The following is a 24,320-nucleotide window of genomic DNA, read 5'->3' on the forward strand; positions in this document are numbered from 1 at the left end:
AATGGCCAATAGCTAAGCAGGAGAGGGATAGGAGGGGCTGGTGGGCAGAGAGAATAAGTAGGAGCAGAAATCTAGGCTCAAGAGAGGAGAGAAGAGGAACAGAATGAGGAAGAAGGAGAGGGTCATACCCAGGCAGCTGCCAGCTAGCCAGACACTAAATAGAACATACAAAAAGGAAAAAAGGTAAAAGCCCCAAGGTAAAACATAGGTGAAGAGAGTCAGGTTGAGTTAAAAGAGCAAGAAACGAGCCTGAGCTAAGGCCGAGCATTCATAACTAATAATAAGTTTCCACGTCATGATTTGGGAGCTGGTTGGTGGCCTAAAAGCAAAAGCCTAGTATACCCAGTGATGCTCCATTTGAGAAAACTGATTTTCCTTTCCCAGCACGTATCAATTACAAATAGCTTCCTGGTTAGGGGTGGGACTTTGTGTCCACTTCTGCTTCTCAGTGCTGGGATTTTGTCTTGTTTGAACCTGTGCAGGCTTGTGTGTGCTGTCACAGTCTCTGTGAGTTCATGTGTGCGTCTGTCCTGCTGTGTCTGGGAGACACCGTTTCCCTGGAGTCTTTCTCCACTTCTGGCTCTTAGATTCTTTCTGCCTCCTCTTCCACAGAGACCCCCCCCAGCCTTGAGGGGAGGGGTTTGATGAAGCCATCCCATTTAGAGCTAAGCGCTCCAAAGTCTCTCTCCCTCTCTCTCTGCACATTGCAGGACACTCTTAAACCTTATTATGGACCCCCCATGAAAATTTTCAAAACAATTACTAAATTTAGTTTGTGTGTGTATGCGTGTAAAAGTCACAGGACAACCAGTGAGAGTTGGTGCTCTCCCCTCACCATATGGGTTCCAAGAATTGAACTCAGGTTATCAGTCATGGTGGCAGGTGTCCACCTGCTGAGCCAACTCAGACCCACAGCATTTTTTCCTTATGTGAGTTATTGTTATGAAATGTTGCTCTCTGAGTATAACAGCCATGGCTGTCTCAACCAGGGCAACTGTAAGGCCTTCCCTTTCCAGCTGCATGTAATTCTGCCCCAGTTGTATGTGGGCTCAGAGGTGCCAGAGTGGAGGTGTGACTGAAGGAGAGCTCCATTGATGTGGGAGTCATCACGCAGGGGTAAGACTTTTCAGTTACGTAGCTGTTCTGGAATCACTCATGCACCTATGAGGAAACTCGTTAGTTCACCAAGCAAGACTTGTGCAGGAGTCATTGCCTTGGTCTGTCATTGGTGCTCCGTCTGGGGTAAGTAGATATTTGCTCGCATCTCCTCAGGAAAAGTTAATGCAATTGTATCTATCAACATTTATCCTATTAAGAATTAAAAATTTGAAAAGTAAAATATCTTTTATTTCATTGAAAATTGCAACAATAAGCACACTAAATATTAACATAAACAAGGCTTTTAAGTGAAAAGTTTTATTTTGAGGTAACTGTAGATTTAAAGTGTTATGTAAACTAACACCAATAGTTTCTGTTTTCCCTTAATGGTAACAATCTTCCAAAACTATACTAAAATGTTACATTCAGGATACTGACATGGATACAGGTAAGTATAGATCAGTTTGGAGACTGAAGTTTCTTTTGTTTTTGTTGCCCCTTTAGAGCCCTGTTCCTTCTGCCTCTGTCACCAGCCCCTAGCAACTGCAAATGTGTCCTCTATTTCTATAATTTTTTCTTTTCAGGAATTTCATAAGTGGACTCATACAGCGTATGATACGTTGGGATTGACTTTTTTTTTCACTCTAGTGATCCAACCACATTACATGATGTTAGGATGTTCACTGCTCAGCAACACTCCATGGGATGGATGCGCCACATTGTATTTATAGCTCACCTATGAAAAGATGACTGGGTTTAGCTTTGACTATTACAAATATTAATGTTATGAGCATAACAGGTTTTTCTGTAAATGTAAGTTTTGTTTCTCTACAATAAATGCCCAAGAATGTGAGTTTCTTGGTTATGTGATAGTTGAAGTACTTTTGTAAGAATCAGGTAGGCCATTTTCCAGGATGGCTATACTAGTCTGCCATTTCCACCAGCAACTTATGAGGCCCCACTTTCTCTGCATTCTTACCAGCATTCAGCATTATCATTATTTGGAATAGACCCTTTTCTAGATTTTTACTTAGATAACATAGGCCTTACCATCTTAACCATCTACAGGTGTACCATTTGATGGTATTAATTACCTCCACATTCTGCAGTTATTATTACCATCTATTTCCAGAACACTTTTCGTCTTACAAAACTAAATCTTGGGGTGAAGATGTAGCTCACTTGTTAGAGTTGCTTCCCTAGCATACATGAAGCATGGATTCAACCTCAAGCACCCCATAAATTGAATATAGTGGTGCATGACTTTAATCCCAGCATAGGAGGTGAGACAGGAGGATCAGAAGTTCAAAGGTTGGAGGCTGGAGTGGTGACTCAGTAGTTAAGAGCACTTGCTCCTCTTATAGTGAATATAGGCTCAGTTTCTAGTCCTCACATCAGGCAGCTTCACAAATGTCTGTACTCCAGTTCCAGGGTATTCGATGCCCTCTTCTCGCCTTCACAAGTACCACACACACAGTGCACATGCACACAAGCAGGCACACACACAAATAAAATTTTTAAATGAAGTTCAAAGGTTATTCTTGGCTATGTTGTGAGTTTGATGCAAGCCTGGGTTTCATGAAACTCTCAAAAATAACACAACTGCTATCTCTGTATCCGTTAAACAACTGCTGGCACTTTCTTCCATCCCATAATAACCACATTCTCTTTTGTATCTGTGAGTGGGACATAGAAGGGGACCAACTGTACCCGTTATTCTGTGGCTTTACTTAGCATAACTCCTCATGATTTATCTGTATTTTAGCATCTCATTAGAATTCCCTTTCTTCAAAAAAAAATTAATGATATTCCAGAGTACCCACATGCTGTTTTCGTCTGCCAGTGGACAGTTGGATTACCGTTTTGCTATTATACATAATAGTGCATGGGTTCATGAATACCTCTATGAGTTATTTATACTTTCATCTCTCTTGGAGGTGTATCAGAAGTGGAATTGCTGGATCATTGAGATGCCATGGGAACTCAAAGATGGTGTTATGATTAGCGTACATTGTCAACTTGGTTGAATTTACAATGACCCAGGAGAGTGATGAGTTGCACCTCTGAGTGTTGTGAAGGTATTTCCAGGGAAGATTAACTGAGTGGGAAGACTCATTCTGTATATAGGCAGCACTGTCCCACAGCCTGAGAAACATGGACAGGATAAAAGGGTGTGGGGAGGATGAACAAGCCAGAAGAGCACCAACATGCCCTTCTCTCTGCTTCCTGGCTCATCATATCTCTGATCTGCTTAGTTGGGCCCTCCCCACCACAGTGGACCTAAACTTACGACCCTATGAGCCCAAACAAACCCTTCCTTTGTTTCTACCCAGAATTTTGTCACTTCAGTAAAAACTCATGAATATAGACAGGTTTCCACACTTCTGAAAAAGAAGTCATTGAGCTTTTAAAACTAGTTAAATACATAGATAGCCTGGGGATTACTGATATCTTCATGACATTAAGCTTTCAGTAATAAACACGACAGTCCTCTCATTTGTTTAGGTATTTTAAATTTTCTTTTAGAAGTGTTTTGTGTATAAGTCTAATCACATGTTGGTTAAGTGTGCTCCTAAGTATTTCCTCTTAGGTTGTTCTTTGGTTTGTTTCTAGCAGAACGGTAGATTCTCTGTGTCATACGATGTTGGTGAATTAATTAATCAGCTCCTATAGCTTTCTTTGTGGATTAGTTGGGGTTTTCTATCTACAAAATCATGTCACTTGAGAAGAAGACAGTTGTTACTTCTTCCTTCCCAATTTAAATAGTGTTTATTTCTTTTTCTTGTCTAATTGTCTTGTCTAGGACTGGCAGTGCAATGTTGAAGTTGTGGAAGCTGTCAACTTTCTCTTGTGCTGATTGGGTAGGAAAACTTTGCTTTATGCCATTAAGTATGATGTCAGGGTTTTTTTTTCTCTCTCTTTCTTTGTAAGACTTTAAAAACTTTTTTACTGAAAAATACTATCTGTTTTGATCATGTTTTTCCCCTCCTCCAATTCCTCCTCACCTCCCTACTCACCCAATTTTATGTTCATTTTTCTCTCTCTTAAAAACAAGTAAACAAATAAAATCCTCAAGAAACACCAAAAAAAAAACAACAAAAAAAAAAACAAACAAAAACAAAAAAACTGCTCCACCACAAAATCTAATTTGGTCTTTTTTTTTTTTTTTTTTTTTTTTTGGTTTTTCGAGACAGGGTTTCTCTGTGTAGCTTTGCGCCTTTCCTGGAACTCACTTGGTAGCCCAGGCTGGCCTTGAACTCACAGAGATCCGCCTGGCTCTGCCTCCCGAGTGCTGGGATTAAAGGCGTGCGCCACCACCGCCCGGCTAATTTGGTCTTTTAATAAAGGATCCAGAGCCAGATATTGGGGTAAATGCTGAAAGATCAGAGAGACTAAGGAACAAGCCACAGCCACTTTTCACCTCGCCAACTCCATGAATCCTCTGACTGAATGCTTCTGAATCCTCACCCAAAAGTCTCCAGCTGAAAAGCCTCTAGCCAAAAGGGCTCTAGTTCCCGTCTCCTCATGCCTTATATACCTTTCTCCAACCAGCCATATCACTTCCTTCTTAGTGCTAGTATTAAAGGTGTATGTGCTTCCCAAGCAAAAGCATGAGCTCTCAAGTACTGGGATTAAAGGCGTGGTGTGTGTGTGTGTGTGTGTGTGTGTGTGTGTGTGTGTGTGTGTATGTATACCACCACTACTTGGTTCTGTTTCTCTCCTAGACTGAGTCAATCTCATGTAGTCCAGAGTGGCTTTGAACTCACAGAGATCCAGACAGATCTCTGCCTCCCGAGTGCTCGGATTAAAGGTGTGAGCCACCACTGCCTGGCCTCTATGTTTAATCTAGTGGCTTGTTCCGTTCTCTGATCTTCAGACAAATTTTATTAGGGTATACACTATATCGCCACAATCTGCAAAAAGAATAATCAAAACAAACAAACAAAATACACATAAGATTAAAAAAAGCCCAAACAAAGCAAAATGAAACAAAAAGTCCGCAAAAATAGCATTAAGTTTGTTTTGTGTTGGCCAGCTACTCCTGGACATGTGGCCTGCCTTGAGATATGTGGTTGGAAATGCAGTGAGACTAAAGTGGAGAAATCCAACTTCCCTTTGCTAGTGATACCAATTGCAAATAACCCTTCTGAGCACCAGGACCCTAACTGGCTTGAACCTGTGTAATCCCTGTGCCTGATGCCACAGCCTCTGTGAGTTATATAAACTCATTTATATAAACACATATAGTGTGTCAGCACTGTTGTGTCTGGAAAACGCTGCTTCCTTGGAGCCATCCATTGCCTCTGGCTCTTGCAATCTTCCCACTTTTTCTTCCACATTGATCCCTGATCCTTGAGGGGATAGGTTTGATGAAGACATCCTATTTAGGAGTGAGTGCTCCAAAGTCTCTCACTCTCTGCACATTGTCCAGTTGTTCACATGTCTCTGTGTTAAATACTATCTACTGCATGCAGAAGCTTCTTTGATGAGAGCTGAGTGAGGCACTCATGTATGGATGTAGCACCATGACATCAGGAGTCATTTTATTGCTATGTTCCTCTGGATGAATAATAGTTTTCTCCCTAGGCTCAGGGCCTATCTAGCTTTAGGTTCTTGGCCATTTTCAGTGTCAGGTTTGGGTCCCATCTCATGGTGTGGGCTTTAAATCCAATCAGAAGTGGTTGGTTACTCCCGTAACATTTTTGTACCACTATTGCACCAGTATACCTTGGAGACTGTTGTAGGTCATAGGTTTTGTAGCTGATGACATTAATGGTTAACTTTCTTTTTCAATAGTGAACAAAATATGACTGCTAGTTAGTAGATGTGAAGTTGCTAGTTAGGCATCAACTTCAATTTCCTCATGTTTGATGACATAGTGAGTGTTGTCCTCAGCAATAGTGCCTTATCATCAGGTTGCAGAGAGCCACCAACAGCCTTGGCAATACCCTGTGGTGTTTGGGGGTTTCCTTGGGCCCCTTTGGCCAATGCTAATGAGACAGAACCCATTCCTGGCACTGGAGGTTTTACTTGGTGTCATAAGCTGTCTAGTTAGGGTACTGTCTCCTCTGTGTTTGGTGATTCCATTTAGACACTTTTTGTATATGTGTGTTTTAGGAAGCTTGGTAGGTATCCATGTCATTTGTCAAATGGTCTTTAGTGTTAGTTGTCCATCCTCATATTCTCTCCTTTACTCTTCTCTCCCCTCCCCCTCCCCATCTAATCCTCCTACTCCAGTGTCCTCTTTGTCTCTCCAGAACACTATATTCTCTTTCTTCTTCCTTGGGAGATTGTCTCCTCCCACCTTGTCCTTCACTAGGCACTTTGGTATAATAACCTTTTTTCAGATTGAAACACATATCTAAAGCTTAAAAACTAGCATGTACTTATAAGAGAATATATATCTGTCTTTTGGGGTCTGGTTTCCTCACTCAGGATTTTTTTTTCCCTACTTACATCCATTTACTAATTTCATTTTTCTTAGTAGCTGAATAATATTCCCTTGTGTGAATGTGAGGGACTCCCTGCAGGTATCACATCAGGAAGGAAATGGTCCACAAAGAGGTGAAAATGAAAACTTGGTCCATCCTGACACAGGCTGGATTGAGCTTCTAGAGAGTCTGGTGCCAGGCAGTTTATTGTAAGCATGTTTAAACACAGTATTGTTTGGGAAAAAGTTCCCAGGCAACAACCATTCCAATTCCAGGTGCACAATAAAGCTTAAGGCATGACTACATAAAAACTCCTTTGCAAAGTACATGTGACCATGAAGATAGGTTCTGTAGCTTAAAGGCCTCCGATCTGGTGTGGTCTCTGATCAAGATAGCATAGAGGTCAGCAGTCTATAAAGGACATGTGTCATCTCCCCTAAGGATGGCTTCTATTAACTGAGAGCTAAAGATAAAGGTCTAGGGAGGGAAAAGTCTGGGATAATCATTCTGGGGGATTTTGGTGAGGTCTGTCTCTACACATAGCAAAAGTTTACCAGGTTGTTAACAATATCCACTCCCAGCTTTCTGGGCATAAAATTGGTATTTCATCCTTTGAAGAGACACCTCTGCATGATTAACATTCCTGGTTTCCATAGTGATCTGTGGGCACAAGGACCTTCATGCCCCCAATATAAATGTACCACATTTTCAGTATCCATTCATTCATCAGTTGATGGCCATCAAGGCTATTCCTGGTTTCTGGGTTATTATGAATAAAGCAGCAATGAACATGGATGAGTACATGTCTCAGTAGTAGGATGTGGAGTCCTTAGTATATATGCTCAGGAGTGGTACAGCTGGATCTTGAGGTAGGGCTATTCCCAGCTTCCTGAGGAACCGCCACACTGATTCCATAGTGGCTGTACAAGTTTACACTCCCACTAGCAATAAATCCCTGTATCCTCACCAGCATGAGCAGTCATTTGTTTTATTCATCTTGGCCATTCTGACTTCGGTAATAGAAAGTCTCAAAGTAATTTTAATTTGTTTTCCCCAGATGGCTCAGGATGTTGGCCATTCCCTTAAGTATTTCTCAGCCATTTATGTTTCATCTTTTGAGAACTTTCTGATTAGTTATGTACCCTGCTTTTTAATTGTGTTATTTACTTTCTTAATGTTCAGATATTATTTTTTTAGTTTTTTATATATTTTAGGTACTAAGCCTCTATCAGATGTAACTGGTAAATGTTTTTTCCAATTCTGTAGTCTACCACTTTTTCTAAATGATAGTGTCCCTTAATGTACAGAAGCATTTCAATTTCATGAGGTCCAATTTGTTAATAATTGATCTCAGTGCCTGTACTATCAGTGTTCTATTCAGAAATGTCTTTCCCTGTGCCAATGAATTCAAGACTATTCCTCACTTTCTCTCCTGTCAGATTCATGCTCTCTGGCTTCATGTTGAGCTCCTTGATCCATTTGGAGTTGAATTTTGTGCAGGGTGATAGATATGGATTTATTTGTATTCTTCTATAAGCAGCCATCCAGTTTGACTAGCACCAATTGTTGAAAATACTGTCTTTTCTCTGGTGTGTAATTGTGGCTTCTTTGTTTAAAAAAATCAGATGTGAGGGCTTATGTCTGGGTCTTTAATTTTATTCCACCATTGATCAGTTTTTTTGCTAATACCATGCTGTTTTTATTACTATTGCTCTGTAGTACAACTTGAAACCTGGATGGTGAGACCTCCAGCAGTTCTTTTACTTTAGGATTGTTTTATATATCCTGGGTTCTGTTTTGTTTATCTGTTTGTTTCCATGTGAAGCTGAAAACTGTTTCTTTCCAGTTTCTGTGGAGAACTGTGTTAGAATTTTTTTTTTTAATTTATTTTAATTTATTTTGCAATACAATTCAGTTCTACATATCGGTCACGAATTCCCTTGTTCTCCCCCCCTCCCGTCCCCCTCACCTTCCCCCCAACCCCCCCCCCCCCCATTCCCATCTCCTCCAGGGCAAAGCCTTCCCCACAGACTGAGGTCAACCTGGTAGACTCAGTCCAGGTAGGTCTAGTCCCCTCCTCCCAGGCCAAGCCAAACAATCCTGCATAGGCCCCAGGTTTCAAACAGCCAACTCATGCAATGAGCACAAGATCTGGTCCCACTGCCTGGATGCCTCCCAAACAGATCAAGCCAATCAACTGTCTCACCCATTCGGAGGGCCTGATCCAGTGGGGACCCCTCAGCCATTGGTTCATAGTTCATGTGTTTCCATTCATTTGGCTATTTGTCCCTGTGCTTTATCCAACCTTGGTCTCAACAATTCTCGCTCATATAAACCCTCCTCATTCTCGTTGATTGGACTCCCAGAGATCCACCCAGGGCCTAGTCATGGATCTATGCATCCAGATCACTCAGTAGTTGGATGAGGTTTGTAGCACAACAATTAGGGTGTTTGGCCATCCCATCACCAGAGTAGGTCAGTTCGGGCTGTCTCTCGACCATTGCCGGCAGTCTGTTGTGTGTGTTAGAATTTTTATGGGGATTGCATTGACTCTGTAGATTGCTTTTCATAGAGTGACCATTTTCACAATATTAATCTTACTGATCCATGAGCATGGAAGATCTTTCCATCTTGTGTTGTCTTCTTCAATGTCTTAAAGATTTTATAATACAAGTCTTTCATTTACTTGGTTAGAGTTATCCCTGATTTTTTTGAGGCTATTGTAAAAGGTGCTGTTATTCTGATTTCTTTCTCAGCCTGTCTTGTCATTTGTATATAGGAAGGATACTGATGTTTGTGTGTTAATTTTGTATCCTGCTACTTTACTGAAAGTGTTCATCAGCTACAGAAGTTTCTCGATGGAGTCTTTAAGGTATTTTATGTATAAAATCTTATCATCTGCAAATAAAGACATTTGATTTATTTCTTTCCCATTTGTATCCCTTTGATCTTCTTGAATTATCTTATTGCTTTAGCTAAGACTTAAGAAATACGGTGAATAGCTATGGAGAGAGTGAGCACCCCTGTCTTCTTGGATCTTGATTTAACTTTGATAGATCATGTGTATATCAAGAAATTCATCCATTTCTTTTCACTTTTCCAGTTTGGGGGAATACAGATTTTTTTTTGAGACAGTGTTTCTCTGTGTAGTTTTGGTGCCTGTCCTGAAACTTGTTCTCTAGACCAGGCTGGCCTCGAACTCACAGAGATCCACCTGGCTCTGCCTCTTGAGTACTGGGATTAAAGGTGTGTGCCACCACCGCCCAGCAGAATACAAATTTTTAAAGTATGCCCTTATGACTCTCTGGGTTTCCTCTGTATCTGCTGTAATGTTTCCTCTTTCATCTCTAATTTTATTAATTTGGATCTTCTCTCTGGATCTTTTAGTTAATTTGACTAAGGGATCTGTCAATGATTTTCTCAAAGAACCAACTCTTTGTTTCTTTCATTTTTTTTTGTCTCCATTTCATTTATTTTAGCCCTGAGTATGGACTGACTTCTTGCCATCTACTTTTGGGGTATTATTTCTTCTTATTGTCCTGTAGTTTTCAGACGTGCTGTTAAGTCACTAATATGAGATCTCTCCAACTTTTTGATGTAAGCACTTAGGGCTATGCACCTGCCTCCTAGGAGAGCTTTCACGGTGTTCCATAAGTTTGGGTATGCTACATTTTCATTTTCATTCAGTTCTAAAAAGTTTTAAATTTCTTTATTGATTTCTATCTTGACCTATTTTTTATTCAGTAGTGAATTGTTCAATCTCTGTGAGTTTGTATAATTTCTGTTGTTTCATGTTAATCCATGGTAGTCAGATAGGATGCAGGTTGATATTTCAATTTTCTTATATCTGTTGAGATTTGCTTTGTGTCAAGTATGTGTCAATTTGGAGAAAGTTCCTTGAGAAGAAAATGTATTCGTTTGCATTTGGGTGAAATGTTCTATAGATGTCTACTATGTCCATTTGATTTATGATGTTATTTAATCTCAGAATTTCTCTGTCTAGGTTTTTGTCTGGATGACCTGTCTATTGGCTATAGTGGTAGGAGTGTTTCTTCTATGTGCTTAGATGCCCTTGTGTTTGGTACAGAAATGTTTAGAATTGCAATATCCTCTTGGTGGCTTATTCTTTAATTATTATATAGTATCCTTCCCTACTTGATTGGTTTTAGTTTGAAGTCTTTGTCAGGTATTAAAATGGCTACATGAGTTTATTTCTGGATCTACTTGTTTGAAATATCTTTTCCCATCCTTTTACTCTGAGATAGTGTCTATCCTTGATGGTGAGGTGTTACTTGGAAGTAGCAAAAAGATGGATCCTGTTTTCAAATCCAATCTGTTACTCTGTGTCTTTTTATTGGGAAATTGAGACTATTCATATTCAGAGTTATCAATGAGCAGTGTTTGTTGATTTCTGTTATTTTGTTGTTATGGTGTGAGATTTTCTCCCTCTTTTTTTTTTTTTTTTTGGTTTTTTGAGACAGGGTTTCTCTGTGTAGTTTTGCACCTTTCCTGGAACTCACTTGGTAGTCCAGGCTGGCCTCGAACTCACAGAGATCTACCTGGCTCTGCCTCCCAAGTGCTGGGATTAAAGGCGTGCGCCACCACCGCCTGGCGAGATTTTCCCCCTCTTTTGATTTACTGTTCTGGGATTATTTATTCCTTGTGTCTTCTGGGTGTGATTAACCTCTTCAGACTAAAGTTTTCTATCTAGTGCCTCTGTAAAGCTGGATTTATAGACAGATACTGCTTGGATTTGGTTTTATTGTAGAGTGTTTCTCTTTCTCATCTATAATGATTGATAGTTTTGCTGGATATAGTAATATGTTCTGGCATCTGTGGTCTCTCTAAATTTGTAGAATATTTATCTGTCCAGGTCCTTCTGGCTTTCAGATTCTTCATTGAGAAGTCAGGTGTCATTCTAATGGGCCTACTTGGTCTTTTTACCTTTCAGCTTTTAATATCCTTTCCTTGTTATGTGTGCTTAGTGGTTTCGTTATTTTATGTTGTGGGAATTTCTTTTCTGGTCCAGTCTACTTGGTGTTCTGCATGCTTTTGTACCTTGATAAGGCTCCTCCTTTTTTAGGTTAGGGAAATTTTTTCTATGGTTTTATTGAAAAATATTTTCTGTGCTTTTTACCAGGATTTCTTCTTTTTCCTCTATCCCTGTTACTCATTGATTTGGCCTTTTCAACGGTGTCCCAGATTTCTAGGATGTTTTGTGCCTGGAATTTTTTAGATTTAACGTTTTCTTTGACTGAGGTTTCCATTTCTTCTACCTTGTTTTCAGTGCTGGAGATTCTCTCTTCCATGTCTTACACTCTGTTGATGAGACTTACCTCTGAGGTTTTTGTTTGACTTCCTAGTTTTTCATTTCCAGTTTTATTTCATTTTGGGGTTTCTTTGGTGACTCTATTTCTTTGTTAAATTCTACTTTCATATCTTAAATATTTTTCTTTATTTCATTCAACTGAATGTCTGAGTATTGATCTTAATTAAGGTATTTATTTATATCATCTTTAAGGTCCTTGAACATGTGAATATTTGCCATGTTGAAGCCCCTGTCTTGTGCTTCAGCTATATTGTGCTTCTCAGAACCTACTGTAATAGCATCATTGGGTTCTGGTGGAGTCACAGTGTTTTGGCTATTCATGTTCATGATTTCCTGATGGGGTCTAGGCTTCTGGAATTATGATGATTGGGGTGTTTATAGGTTGATATCTGGCATTGCCTTGATGGTGGATGTTCCATTCCTTGTCTGCTGCGGTCCTCTCTGGATCCTAGGCAAGTGTGGTAACTGTGAAGTACAGAAGGCTTCTTCATGTTGGTAGGTGTCAGAAAAGAATGGAGATAGGATGGGGGAAAGCCTGAGAGAGGGGCTGTGGAAAAGAAATAGGAGAATTTGGTCCATATCAAAATGTATATTCTCCAGGGAATGGAGGTGAAAGGAGGCTGAAGTCGGATAAAAAAAGTCTTGAGATACAGCGATGAAAGGGCTTGGAGACACAGTGTCTGTACCAAGAGGTAGGGTCTCCAATTAATGGAGTTGGGCTCCTGCAAGCAGGTTGCTACAGGACTAAGAGTAAGTCTGGACTGCTGTGGGATGGTCTGTATGTCAAATGTGTTGCTGATTGGTCAATGAATAAATCACTGATTGGTCAGTGGCCAGGCAGGAAGTATAGGCGGGACTAACAGAGAGGAGAATTGAGAGAACAGGAAGCTGGGTGGGGGAGACACTGCCAGCCGCCACCATGACAAGCCGCATATGAAGATGCCGGTAAGCCACGATCCATGTGGCAAGGTATAGATTAATGGAAATGGATTAATTTAAGCTGTAAGGACAGTTAGCAAGAAGCCTGCCATGGCCATACAGTTTGTAACCAATATAAGTCTCTGTGTTTACTTGGTTGGGTCTGAGTGGCTGTGGGACTGGCAGGTGAGAGAGATTTGTCCTGACTGTGGGCCAGGCAGGAAAACTTTAGCTACACTGGACATGTGTAATAAAAGCTTGAAATGGGAGTAAAAATTGTCTACTTGAGTTCCAGCCCAGTGTGACTACTGTGGGTCCCTGCTAGAAAGTATTTCTGGATATAGTAGGTGACAAAAAGGAATGGAGATGGGCTGTGAGGAGAGGTTGAGAGGATTAGGAAGAAAGAGCTCAGCAGGGTCCATAATGTCCTTAACATCAAGAATTGCGCTTACTGTAGATGATTAAAACAAGATATATCTCTTCTTGTGGCTCTGTCTGGAAGAGGAGGGTGAGCATTATCCACATCTTTGTAGAAACATCCTTGTTGCGACCACCTCGACCAGCAAGGAAGACACAACACCGAGCTCTTCTTTCTGCCGTTTATTCAGGAACCTTGAACAATCTTCTGACCCCGGGGAAAGCCAGCCCACGCCCTTTATAGCCACTGGGCAACCAACCCCGTAGAGCCTCGTGGACAATTCCTATAGGGTCAGACATATGCAAGCAAGCCAGATTCCACACCCAAGCCAAATAAGGAGTTGTTTATCCCAGAGAACACCCGCCATCGGGAAGGCGGAAGCCGGACACCGGTGCCATCTTTGAGGCGCGGCCGTGCACGGCTCTCTACACATCCTGCCATTATCAGAAAGCTAGTAAAAATGCTGTACCTTTTTATTACTTTCTCCTGTACATTCTGCCATTTTCTATCCGATTTTCACATCTCCCTGCTGCCTGGAATACAGGGTGGTGTTTAGTGGGTCTCCATGATATAGAATATATCAATTGCGAGTCTGACTTCCTCCTGTTTGGCTAAGGCTATAGTCAGATTTTTTTAATAGCACTATGACACCAAATATTTCTGTGACTTTCTGTTGTTTCCTGTTTTTTTTTAACTGAAAATTCATACAGTATATTCTGACCAGTTTCTATCCATTTCCTCTCAGATCCTCCTCACCTCCTCAGCCACCTGACTCCATGCCTTCTGTCTCTCTGAATCTCTTTATAAAACAAACAGACAAATAAAAGTATCAAACAAACCAAAATAAGAAAAAAATGTGAAAAAGCACAAGAAAAACATATACTCATACACTCTATACAAAAACAAAATCCACAAAAACACAAAATTGGAAACAACAATATAAAAGAAAAAAAATAAGATAAAAAAAATTACCAAACAAAGCAGTATGAGACAAAAATTCTACAAAAACAATGTTGAGTTCATCTTGTGTTGGCCATGTACTGCTGGATATGGGGCCTGCCCTTGAGTGTGGTTTGGGTACCAGTGAGACACCGTTGTGGAAAATTGATTTTTCCTTTGCAAGCAGCTGCCAATAGGAGAATGCTTCTTGGTTATGGATGGGAGATCACATCCATTTCCCCCTCTCATTGTTGAGATTCTGTCTAGCTTGAACCTGTGTAGGCCCTATGCACCCTGCTACAGACAGTGAGCCCATAAGTGAGTCTGTACTGATGTGTCTAGAAGACCTTGTTTCCTTGGTGTCAATCATGTCCTCTGGCTTTCAACCTCCTCTCAAACACAATCTTGACCTATAATAGAATAGTGTAACAGAGTTGGATAGAATGACTGTGAGGTTAGGAACTTGACAGAATCTAGAAGCACCTGGAAGATGGGCCACAAGTATGCCTACGAGTAGTTATCTTGATTATGTTAATTGACATGGGAAGACCTGTCCATTATGAATGAGACCATCCCTGGGGCAAGGATCCTGGATTGTGTGAATGGAGAAGGAAACTGAGCAGCAATAAGCTAGCATGCATCTTACTCTGTTTCCTGAGTGTGGATGTGATGTGACCAGCTGTTGCAAGCTCCTATTGAGTTGACTTTCTTACCATGATAAACTGTACCTGGAATGTTGAGTTAAAATAAACACTTTTTTCCCTAAGTTGATTTTGTCAGAGTATTTATCACCACAACAGGAAAAGAAACAATAAAAGAGCTTTTGTACAGCTCTCTTGTTGACCAAGCTAGTGTGTGTGTGTGTGTGTGTGTGTGTGTGTGTGTGTGTGTGTGTGTGTGTGTGTGTGTTCAACCTCAGGTGTTGTTCCTCAAGATGCTGCCTCCTTATTTTTTTCTTTCAGTAGCCTGGAAGTTGCTGATTTGTCATCTAGGTTGACTGGCCAGCAAGTCCCAGGGATTTACCTGTATCCACTGTGTGGTGGTATTGTGTTCCCCAAAATATTGTGTACCTTAATAAACTTATCTGGGGTCAGAGAACAGAAAAGCCACAAGATACTTATGCTAGAAAATGTTAGCACACGCCTTTAATCCTAGCATTCCAGAGACAGAAATCCCTCTGGATCTCTGTGAGTTCAAGGCCGCATTGGAAACAGCCAGGCATGGTAACTCATGCCTTTAATCCCAGAAAGCAACCTTTAATCCCAGGGAGTGGTGGTAGAAAGCAGAAAGGTTTATAAGGCATGAGGACCAGAAACTAGAAGCATTTTGGCTGGTTAAGCATTCAGACTTCTAGCAGCAGTTCAGCTGAGATTCATTCTGGATGAGGACTCAGAGGCTTCCAGTCTGAGGAAACAGCACCAGCCGAGGATCCTGCGAGGTGAGGTAGCTGTGGCTTGTTCTGTCTCTCTGATCTTCCAGTATTCACCCCAATAACTGGCCTTGGGTTTGATTTTATTAATAAGACTTTCTAAGATTCATGGTACACACTGTGTGATCCAAGTTCTGCAATTCCAAGCATGTGCCATCACGTTCAGCTTTTTTTAATGTGGGTTCTTGGGTTCATGCTCAGGTTCTCATGCTTGCAAGACTGACCAAGCCATCTCCCCAGTTCCCATCCCCAAATGATGCACAGACCTTAGCCCTAATAGATAAATGAGGAAATCAAGACCAAGCTGAACAGAAACAGATGCCTATACTCTCATCTAGGCCTTCCTGGTGGCTTAGTCACACTGCCTCTTTATGTCTGACCATTAATATGTTTTAAAGGGGGCAAAGTCCAATTGCATAATAGATCTGCCTGTCTGAAACATGATGATTAGCACTAATGGTTGGGTATTACCTGGCATGCATGTGTTAGGTTTACAGTAAAGAATGTCTACTTCTTATTAACTGTCCTTTTAGATATATTAGTGACTGTCACACCTGAATTATAACAAAGAAGCACTAGAGAAATTCAATGTAGGCGGCAAAATTCTTTGAAGAATAACTAATTATAATTGGGGAGTCTGAACACATTTCAGAGTTGCACGTTAATATGCAGTGTGGTTAATTGCACCATAATGACAGTGTTTTAGAATGCCATGCAAAGTGTTTAATCCTTTTCAGGTTTGCCCTCCAATCAGTGGTCTGCCTTCATTTTCCCTATTGATGAAGTCAGCCAGGAAGAAGGGGTCAGTAGCAAGACTGCACCTATGCATTTAATCAGCTGGGAAACTTGTATAATAGACTCTTCCTATCTGGAATTTATATTCAATCACAGTGATGTTCCCTGTATGAATGAGGGTTGATTAGTTAGTTGCTGAGAGAGAAAAACAATATGAGCTTCTGTTTACTCAGATAAGTTATGCTGGGGCCTTTACTTGGTCTGATTGAATTGATGGAGATGTTTACACCCCCCAAAGCATGCATACCCACTTAAATCTTATTCATAATGTTAATTATATACTCCAGGAGTTACTGCTGTGGTCTTATTTATGTGTTTACTCTCTGGGATTGTTTGTACACTGAACCATGCCCCTTCCACAATTGTGAGCAGCATCTACACTCATAAAAACTTGATTGTGCTCATTAATTTTCTCTTTGCTCTGACCCAGCATCTGAGAAGAAGCAACCTAAAGCAAGAGGATTTATTGTGGCTTATGACTCTAGGGCATACAGTCCATCATGGTGGAAGGCATGCAGACAGGAATGTGAGGCAGCTGCTCCCATTGCATCTGTAGTCAAGAAGCAAAGAAAGACGGATGCTGGTGCTCAGTTTGCCCTCCCCCACACAACTTAAAATCTGGGACCTCAGACCACAGGACAGTATCACAAGCTTTCAGGGTGAATCTTCCCTTTACAGTTAAACCTCACTGGGAACATTGTCTTAGACACACACACAGAGGTGTGTTTCCTGGGTGACTCCATATCAAGTCAAATTGACAAGGCAGGTAACCATTGCAGTTCTTCCACTGTTTGCACACCATGAGCTGATGACCATAATTCAGAAAAGGAGGCTCAGCTCAGTTCAGAGTTGCTTAAGAATACACCATGGAGCCGGGCGGTGGTGGCGCACGCCTTTAATCCCAGCACTCAGGAGGCAGAGCCAGGCGGATCTCTGGGAGTTCAAGGCCAGCCTGGGCTACCAAGTGAGTTCCAGGAAAGGCTCAAAGCTACACAGAAACCCTGTCTCGAAAAACCAAAAAAAAAAAAAAAAAAAAAAGAATACACCATGGAGGTGATCTGCAGGGTGTTTACCCACCAACCCCACAGTTCCCCAGAGTTTTCTTGAGTGTGAGCAGCAGGAAATATTAATAGAAGGATTTAGAATGTGGAGATAGAAAATACAGGATAGCCTCGAGACGACCTGGAACCTATTCCAACAAGCCCTGACTCTCTCTGCCCTAGGGCATTTGTAGACATGCCAAGGGGTGGAGCAAAAGACCTCCCCCCCCCCGGCCCCCCCCCCACCCCCCCCCCACCCCACCCCCACCCCCCGTGCAGCACAGCCAAGTGCAGACCATCTCAGACACCTGCACTCAGCCACGAGGAACCTGACAATGGCTCTCACAGTGTAACAGTTTCTTCTTTTTTATTTCATGTTTATACATTCCTGTTAAGAGTTTGTTTTTTTTTTAAATCTTGCATATCACTGAAAACAACTATTCATCCTTTAAGAACAGGCTTAAAATTCCATTCCTTAATGATGTGTTCTTCGCTTCTTTTCTGTTGCTGTGCTAACGTACCCCAACAGAAGCAACAATGTAAGGAAATGTTTATTCTGGCCCACAGTTCAAGGTTCAGTACATCATGGTAGGGAGGTCAAGTTGATGATTGCAGGTAGCCATCACAGATGCATAATTCTCCCAGAGAGAACTAATTACAGCTTCCTTTACCTCACCACTGCATCTGAATATTACACCATAACAGCCACAGCATACTGCACCACAAGTACCTTTTGATATGTCTGCCTTCATTAACAGACGGGTTTGTCTGGGAGTGAGGATCATGTTGTATTTATCTTATCCACTAATCTAACAGTGCTTGGCACTTGGCACGTATGAAGTCCTGTGTGGCATGACCTTGATCATCCTTCTAAAATAATTACTTTTTAAACATTTATTATTTATTTGTATGTGGGAATCAGCTCCCTCCTTCTACCACATTTCTCAGTGTGTGGAGTTTCTGTTGACATGGCTTCAAGTTCATTGCTTCTTTCCTCAGTAGTGCCTGGCTGTTAATGAGTCTTCACTTAGAAGAATCTTCTACTCATCTGTAGTGGGTAGCCATTCCAACCTTGATCTGGAAGTTCCAACCCCCATTGAGGCCTCGGTAACTGTCACACCTACAAGGCAGGGCCAAGAGAGGACCCTGAAGACCCGAGATCCGGATGTGCGGGCTCTCTTGGTTCATGGACCCTGGATGCTGGAGGTAGACCGAGCAGAGTTCTCCAGAGAACACCGCCAGACTGCGATACATCTTTCCCAGACCCTGCAACCTACCTATCCCTTCATTTGTAAGTTACTCCACTAGATAAACCTCCCTTTTAACTACGTGGAGTGGCCTTAATAATTTCACTAATACTTATCATCATCTATTGACGAGTCTTCACTTAGAAGAGTCTTCTACTCATCATCATCTGTTGATGAGTCTTCACTTAGAAGAGTCTTCTGCTCATCATCATCTGTTGATGAGTCTTCACTTAGAAGAGTCTTCTGCTCATCATCATCTGTTGATGAGTCTTCACTTAGAAGAGTCTTCTGCTCATCATCATCTATTGATGAGTCTTCACTTAGAAGAGTCTTCTGCTCATCATCATCTGTTGACAAGTCTTCACTTAGAAGAGTCTTCTGCTCATCATCATCTATTGACGAGTCTTCACTTAGAAGAGTCTTCTGCTCATCATCGTCTGTTGATGAGTCTTCACTTAGAAGAGTCTTCTACTCATCATCATCTATTGACGAGTCTTCACTTAGAAGAGTCTTCTGCTCATCATCGTCTGTTGACAAGTCTTCACTTAGAAGAGTCTTCTGCTCATCATCATCTATTGACGAGTCTTCACTTAGAAGAGTCTTCTGCTCATCATCGTCTGTTGACGAGTCTTCACTTTCCTTTTACTTGCTGTGTTTCTAGCTCTCTGCATCACCACCTGTTCTTCCCTGTTGACCACTTTCTTCATTAGTTCTCTGCTGTGGACTTTTTGTACACTGTGATGATGTATCTTTGCCAAGGCGCCTTCTGATTGGTTTCATAAAGAGCTGAATGGCCAATAGCTAGGCAGGAAGAGGCTAAGTGGAACTCCTGGGCAAAGAGAGAGAAGAGGAGATGAATCTAGGTGCAGGAGAGATGTCAGAGGACATGGAGAGGAAACAGGAGGTATGAGATGGAAGAGATGTTAAAAAGTCATGAGGGAAAAATGTAGATTAATATAAATGGATTAATTTAAGTTATAAGAGCTAGTGGCTGAACTCTCATAAGTAATAAGTCTCCATGTCATTATTTGGGAGCTGGCTGGCAGGACAGAGGAAGACTCATTGCAAATGGCATCCAATGTGCAGCATGTATGCAGGGCCCACTGAGGGCAGCATACAGAGGTGCTGCTCTTCTAAGAGGCCCTGCTATGCAGCAGAGCACTTGAGCAGCTAGTACACTAGGTACAATGCTGGCTGCTCAGAGTCAGCAAATTCCCAGAACTGGGGCAGTAAATGAGGCTCCTGCCTGGTAATGCCAAAATGAGGCTGGGCCCTCAGGGAACCAAGCCTTGCAATGGCTGCTTAGCAGTTTAACCTTTGTCTCACTCTGTCAGAGAATGCTACAGATGTGCAGAAAGTCATGTCCACACCAAGAAAACCTCTAAACAGGTAGGGTATGTTTTAAAATGTGCTTAAATGCTGAAGAAAGAAAATAAATGGGTATAAACAGTCATAGGAAAAATAGTTCAAATATAATAAAGTGAAGTCTTTAGAAAGAGTAAGTAATACAAAAGGAAAAAGCCATGTAAAGATGGGAAATACTATAACACAGGGAGTTTGGACCTTATATGGTGCTTTGTTAATTTTGTATTTTTTGAATGCTAATGAATGGAGAATGACAGCTGCTGAGAGACATTGGATTATCAAAGGAACTGTTAAGTTAAACTAGCCTATACTTTAGAGATGTCTTAGCTTCAGAATGGTAGTAGGAAAATATGTTGCATTGGGGGAGAGGTTGTACTTTTGTTTCCACAGTAAACAGAAAGATATGGATTCATTCAAAGTTTATGGAGATCAGATTTGATCAGGAGAGACCTCCTTAGGATCTTGGCTACAGACATGAAGAAAGAAAGACTACAGGACAGGTGATGTATAAGCTGATCCTTTGACAGGGGAACAGCTCTGAGACTGGATGAGACATGATAAATCTTGCTGGCTACAGAGTCCACATGACTTATTATTACATGCCATCCTTTCATATGGCATGGACAGAGGTTTGGTTATACAGTTCAAACAGACTTATAATAAAGTCAGTAGATGGCATTTACTTGCTCAAACATAAAACAAAAAATCATCTTTAACTGACTTGTGTACCCTGTACATTTCATACTTGTGTCAATACAGATATATATGTCACCTTTAAAAGTTTTTGTGTTTTCAGAAAGAAAAAAGAACCAGACACCAATGATAACAAGTAGCCCAGGTGATCCAGCCTCTCAGAATGCCTCTGTTGCAGTTTCCTCAAAATTCTGCATCCAGAATATCTTCAAAGCTGCTAGATGAGATGGTCCAGCCTCACAGACTACTCCAGCCAGGACTTCAGATAAGCCCTGCACCTTCCCATTACACAGAGACTGGACAACAAATGACACAGCCAGCTCTTACAGGACTTGATCATTATCCCAATTTTCTCAGGTTCCCCTAAAGATGTCATCACTCCCAGACAACAGGAAGCAGTCTAGAGAACATGACAACCACATTCTTAAGAGGTTGGGTGGGTGGTTTTTGGTCACTTGGTGGGTTATGGATATTTGTCATCATTTAGGGTTATTGGTTATAAGTTGTTATTGGAAATGGTCATGAAAAAAAGCTCAACAAAGGGGGTTAGATTCAAGGATCTCTTTCTGAAAAGAAAAAGGGATATGGAAAGGATAAGATAAAAGGGTAGATTATTGTATCTACTTTAAACTAAAAAGCAATATTAATCTAAAATATTTTACATTGGTATGAGTTTTTGTATATTGATGCAAATTTAAGGTTATTTTTGTTAGAACATACTCTCTATATTTCCACTCTCATTTAAGATATTTTTGCATATTGATACAAATTAAGGTTATTTTTGTTATACTGTATATATGTTTCTACTCTTGTTTAAGGTATTGTACCTATGCAGCTCATTTAACAATGTAATATATATTTATAGTCCCTGAAAGTTATTATTACAAACTATTTAGGAAACTATTACAAACTAAATAGGAAAGAATTAACAAACAAATTAACAAAACAAACAAAAAAACACAAAAATTAATAAACAAATTAGGAAATGCAGGTTAGTATACTGTTAGTTATTCATAGAAATCAAACTTGTACATGTTAGGTATGTTTCCAAGGTCATACAGAGATATATTTTAGATATATGATTTTCAAACACTTCAAAAACCTACAGAATATGGCATTTTAAATGTTTTAATAACATAAGGCTTTTCATGATAGTGAGATGTATCTGTTCCTGGCAGCACCAATTTACTTCAAAAAAGGATGGTGGGCATCAAAGAACCTCCATATGGAGTTTGCTTTCTTTGTGGCAAGGTTAGTCACTGGGCAAGAAACTGCCCTTGCCTTTGCTGCTAACAGTGTGCTGTACAAACTGGATAAGCAGGACACAAAAGAAAGCAACTGCCAAACTTTGCCAAGACAGGATAGGACAGTCCTGCAAAAATTCCTGCTTCACAGAAGTCTGTCCGATATTCTAGGTGTGTAGGCTGAAGATGGATGCCCCAACATTCCAGAGGAATCTTGGGTGACTGTCTAGGCAGCCAGATGTTTCTGTCATTTCTTATACTTTTGGAAGTTGCTTGCTCTGCACTTCCTGTTTACTCAGGTAATATTATAGTCTTCCCAGGTCTCTGATGGGGTTGAAGACTAGATAGAGCTTCTCTTAGTCATAATAGAATGTAAATTAGGTACAAAACTCTGGATTCATCAAGAGAGGTTAGATAATGAAGTTTTTTTTCTGCATTTGTGAAATACAAATGGACTGGAAATTGTGAATGTAATTCTTACTTGATAATTATTCTTGTATATAATTTCATTTTGTTAAAGTTAATACCTTTTCTTTCTGTTTAGACAACACCTGACAATTGTTCTTATTGTATATAGTTTTACTATGTTAGAGTTAAAACCTTTCCTTGTAGATGTATCCAACCTTCCCATCAAACAATAAACACAGAACCAATGCAAAGAAGAAAGCCAAGAGGTCAGAGCCAAGAGCCAAAACCTTACCCTTCCTCCTGCAGTGGTCCTACCTCTCCGAACCAGAGCTACCCCTGTGTTAAAGTCTTTATATAGAGTTCCTGTCCTGCCTTCTCATTGGTTGTAAACCCAACCACATGACCGCCTCCTCACAGCCTGTCTGTATAGGCCTCCAGGTTTTCCATGATTGGTATTAAGATTAAAGGCATGTGTATCCAATAATGGCTGTATCCCTGAACACACAGAGACTTACCCAGCTCTGCCTACTAAGTGCTGGAATTACAAGCGTACGCTACCACTGCCCTGCTTTCCTATGGCTTGCTAATAGCTCTGACCCCCGGGCAACTTTATTTATTAACATACAAATAACATTTTAATACAAATAAAATATCACCATATTTCCTTTTTATTTAGACAAAAAGTGGAAAATGTTGGGGGATTTGCTTGTGTTGATTGCTCTGAGACCACCCATGAAGCCAACGCTGGTTCAGAGGGTGAAGTTCAGCTGACCTGAGTGGACCATCGAGTTCTCTGTTTGACTAAGAGGAGACAGAAAGGCACATGGGGAAGGAAGAGGTGAGGCCAAGGGGTTGTGCAGGCACCTGGATCAAGGAAGTGGAAAGAGGATCATGTTTCAGTCATTCTGTGGATTTCTCAGGTTTATTCCTTACTATTTATCCCTGAGTTTTATCTTTCAGCAAATGACAAAAAAATCGCAATAGTTCTCTTGGCATATAAATCACAATTTTTCACAATTTTAAATCCATTTTTTAATTTTTCTTTTCCTTGTTTCTCTTCCTCCTCTGTTTGTATGCACATGTGTAGGGGTGTGTGTGTGTGTGTGTGTGTGTGTGTGTGTGTGTGTGTGTGTACAAGAGCATGCCCTTGTGCTGAAGACTGAATCCAGGGTCTTTTGCTCTCTGTATACTTACTGGGTAAGTACTCTACTACCAGGATACTTTTCCAGCCCCAATCAGTTATTTCACCCTCCATCCACACCCCTGCACTCCCATTCATAGTTACCTGAATTCCCAGTCTGATAAGCCACACATACAGAGCAGGTTGAGGCTTACTCTGCCTCATTAAGCTGTGTGGATTTTGTTTTTAGGATGCCTGTAACTTTTTTGTTTTGTGCAAAGCTAGATATCATACAGTAGGTTACAACATTTGAAATACATAAACAGGTATCTGGTCTGAGGTCTGTCTGACTAAAAGCTGGGTTGTGTTCACTATGTGCTGTAGCTGGGTAAATCTGAAATTAAGATTTCCTCCTGTGTCCTTGTCTTGGTCTTCTCTGATGTCTATGGGTTTCTCAAAAGGCTTCTTAACCAGTAGAAGCCATGAAATGCTCTCATTGTGATCCACTTACTACACAGTAGTTCTGTGTACTACAAGTGTTGGTACTGGGTTCAGAGAGGGAAGTTTTTCATAGTCCTATATTTAGGCATCCATCTGTTAGTGCCCTGTACCCCTAGCCTATGACCTTATGCATGTTTCTTAGTTTACCTCTTCTGATAAGGCAGATTAGATGAACTAGAGTTAGGTATTTCTCTCCCTCAAATCAGAGGCTATAGGAGCTGTTGGGTCCCTTCTTCATGGACAGAGTTGGGCATGTCCATTCCCTTGTCAATTGGGTTCTGATCACACCTTAGTGGGTTGAACTCTGGTCAAAAGCTTTCTTTTGAAGGAATGCCTTGGTAAGG

Source organism: Peromyscus californicus, unplaced genomic scaffold (assembly GCF_007827085.1).
Source record: "Peromyscus californicus insignis strain IS unplaced genomic scaffold, ASM782708v3 Scaffold_4__1_contigs__length_199733344, whole genome shotgun sequence".
NCBI classification, from domain to species: domain Eukaryota; kingdom Metazoa; phylum Chordata; class Mammalia; order Rodentia; family Cricetidae; genus Peromyscus; species Peromyscus californicus.